Raw genomic sequence first — 3833 nt, forward strand, 5'->3', positions numbered from 1 at the left:
TAAGATCTGAATGACACTACTTGTAAATATATCTAGTGTGAAGCACATAGATCTTTATTTTGGTTACAGATTTTTGAAAAATAGAGAAAACCACAATTCAGGGATTTATGTGTGTGTGTGTGTGTGTGTGTGTGTGTGTAGCTTGAAGATTCCCACAAGTCTCTGCTGGAGCTAGCAATTTCCTGTCGCGACCACATATCCCATTAGGACAAACTAAAAACAATGACTCGTGTTGGTGGTGCAGATAAACAGCACCGTTGGGGGTGGAGGGGTTTCAGAAGCAGGCTTTTGAACACCACAGTCTAAGCACCAATGAAAACAATCCAGAGGCAGAAATGCCGTTGGTTATAAATTGGGAAGAAAATGGGCACGCTGGTCACCTACGGGTACCTGTGACCAACGGTGCCATCATCCCCTCACAAAGGATGGAGGAGAAGAGAGGGGGAAATCCTGAAAGTTCGTCCCAGCCACAGCTCAGGACCCAACACAACCTTAACTGGGAGGAACACCCGGCTTGATTGTTCTAGAGCGTCAGTGGATGAGCAGCGCTGGAGGCCTGCGCATGTTCAGGGAGCGTGCTTTAGTGGCACTGTGTTCGCTGTTGCAGCGGCTGCCCTAGGGAGATTCCGCTCAGCCCTATGATCCAGCTGAGAGGGAAATGTTGAGTGAAAACTGCAAAGAAATGTTATCTTGGCACTTGGGTTTCTTTTCTTTCCTTTTCTAGCACTGCAAGGGGAAAAAAATCTGTTCAGGCTATTAAAGCAAGCTAACTAGGCTCTTGCTTTTCTCTGTTTGCAACTGCACGGACTGGGGAGTCGAATGACTGCTGGGGAAGCAGGATCCCCAACCTTGTTCACTTGCATTCACGCCAACGCCATCATGTCTTGAAATGGTTCTTCGGCGGCGGCGGCGCATTGAAGAACACAGTTTGCTTTTCTGTTGTTCCGTCTGTGTGTCCCAACCCATTGAGAAGAGGCAAGGGTGCAAGGAAGGACAGAATTAGCTTTGCTTCGGCTTCACACCCGAGTGCAGTTAGTAGCTTCATAACGTATTTAAATATGACATTTAAATTTTGTTCAAGAGTCTATGCTATGTTACTGTTTAGCTTGCTTAGATCATGTTAACAGTTCAGTCAGAAAGATCCATTTTAACGCTAAAAGAAAAGTAACCCAGAGAAACCATTCTCTGTTCCCAGGCTGGTCTGATATACTTTTTAGTTAATTGGCCCTTAACCAAATTTTCTTTGTATACATACATACATACATACATACATACATACGTATGTATTTGTATCTTACTATGATAGTTGAGAAATTTAGTTTCTTAGTTGTTTTGTTTGTTTAGCTGTTTTTGTGGGAGATGCAGGATAAGATGCCCTGGAAACGTGATGCAGGGTGGCATGCTATGTCGTCAGCAGTGATTAAATTGCAGTAAATTGATGAGAACAGGCTACAAACACGAAGTCAGCGCTGTGCAATTTGTTACAGGGTTCATTCAATTACTGCTCAAGTATCATCTTGGGGAAGTTAGAAAAATCAGAATCTTTGTGTGTTTGAGTTTTACAGTGGGAGGGTACATCATTAAGTGGGCATTTAGCACTCTAAAGTCGCTTGGTTTGGAGACTGTATGTGGCATAGCTTTGTTCAACTAAGAAGATGCTAAGTATGCAGACGTTGCAAGAGCCTTGGAACAGAATTACAGGGGAATGATTTATGTATATGTGTGTTTTATTACACACCCACCTGCACTATCAGTATTGCACTAACGTGGAATTTGAGAGACTTGCTGATACTGTAATCTGCACACCATCCCGTAGACTGTTGTAGACAATCTCGGCGATCAGAGGGCTTAAAGTGATTTGGTTTGAGGCTGGAATTGTCTTGAAGGAATTGCTAACGTACATGAAGTCACTTGAGTTCTCTTTGTTCTCTTCTTGGTCAAGGTTAACAGTTTCTAAATGATTGCAAATTCACTTAAGTAATACATTTACAAAGCCATCTTACGTGCATTATGAGGGCTACAATGTGTTTTACAAATACTAGCACTTTTTTTTTCCTGTTCTGTACTTAGTGTTTGAGGGTCAGAGTAATCTTTCTGCTTAGCATCTCTTAAACCCAACCTGCAAGCATAGCAGGATTATTGCATTTACAGTACTTTAATACTTGTATAAACTATGCAGAAATTTTTAATAAAGTGTAATATATTTTATAAGCTAATAAGACTGAATGGGTAAAGGTTTTTAGCATGCGTTAGTATACTTGCAAATACTGAAACATTTTGGTAATCTTTCTTACTAAAGATGTGAATGTTAAATGTACCTTCTCTGTTTCTACCCTGTAGTCCAATGGGAATTCAGTAATGACATTTTGTCATGTCAAACTGTGAACATAAATTTGTACTGTACAGTCCTCATATACTATATACAGTATGCAATATATGTATTATATACTTGTTAATAAAACCATCCGAATATTACACATGATCATGTGATTACTACAGGCAGGGATCACTAGGAACAAAGAAGGAGGTGTCAAGTTTCAAAGTAAGTCGCTGATGAGCAAACCCTTTTAATGGTTAGAACAGGAAGTAGATCTAGCCAGTAGGTATGCTGCAGGAGTGAGGAGCCTTAAAGCACAGACCCACTAACTTCCAGGAGGAAGACTGAGTTTAAGCTGTAAAACCACAGACAAGCCCGCGGCCATCTGTAATACGTCCAGTGCATTTAGGAGAGTTTTGTTTCTCAGCCCTATGCTGTGTGTGATAAGCCTGAGGAAACACTTCCCAGTAGATTCTGCCTCTGTAATTCTGCTTCCCTTTTCTTCTTCTCCTCCTCCTTCCTCTTCCTCTTCCTTCTTTTCTTTTTTGTTTTGAGACAGGGTTTCTTTGTGTAGCCTAGACCAGGCTGGCGTTGAACTAGCAGCAACCTGCCTACCTCTGTCCCATCCAGTGCTGGGATTAAAGGCATGGCCACCATACCATGCCCATCGTGCTCATTTTTCTTTCTTTTTTCTTTTGTTTCTGTTTGTTTTGGTTTGGTTTTTTGTTTTGTTTTGTTTTGGGGGTTTTGTTTGTTTGTTTGTTTGTTTTGTTTGTTTGTTTTTCAAGACAGTTTCTCTGCATAGCAGACTCACTTTGTAGACCAGGCTAGCCTCGAACTCAGAGAGATCCACCTGCCTCTGCCTCCCAAGTGCTGGGATTAAAAGCATGCGCCACCACGCCCGGTCTGTTACCTTTTCTGAGTCACAGTTGATTGTCTGGCTCCGTCTGACCAGCATCCATTGTCCCAGGAGAGCAGAGTTTTCACTCCATTTGGTACTGGCCTCTTACTAATCAAAGCTAATTCTTGAGCTCCAGGTAACCAGAGACTGCAGAATCTTGAAGCATCACACAAAGAGCCTCATTAGAGTCTTTAAGGGACCCAGACTTTCCTCAAACATTGACAAGCCAGCCCTCCACCGTCTGCACTGCTGTTCACGTTCTCTTCCAAGTGTCCACACAACAGCCCATTGGAGCCCTGAGCACCCCAGTGGCTTTTCCAGCCCGAAGAACAAATGCCACCTTAGTCCTCCCCAAAACACATTATCAGGTCTGTCACAGGGACACCCTAACCCTGGTACCAATCTCTGGTACCACGTTTCTAGTGCTGCCATAAGACACGAGGACCATAAGCAGCTTGGGGGAAGGTTTTGTTTTGCTTATGCTTCCATATGATAACTTATCCTTGAAGGAGGGCAGGGCAGGAACTGAGGCAGGCAGGAACTGAGGCAGAGGACAGTGCTGCATGGGCCTGCTCCTCAAGGCTTGTTCAGGTGTGTGTGTGTGTGTGTGTGTGT

Source organism: Acomys russatus, chromosome 22 (assembly GCF_903995435.1).
Source record: "Acomys russatus chromosome 22, mAcoRus1.1, whole genome shotgun sequence".
Taxonomy (NCBI): domain Eukaryota; kingdom Metazoa; phylum Chordata; class Mammalia; order Rodentia; family Muridae; genus Acomys; species Acomys russatus.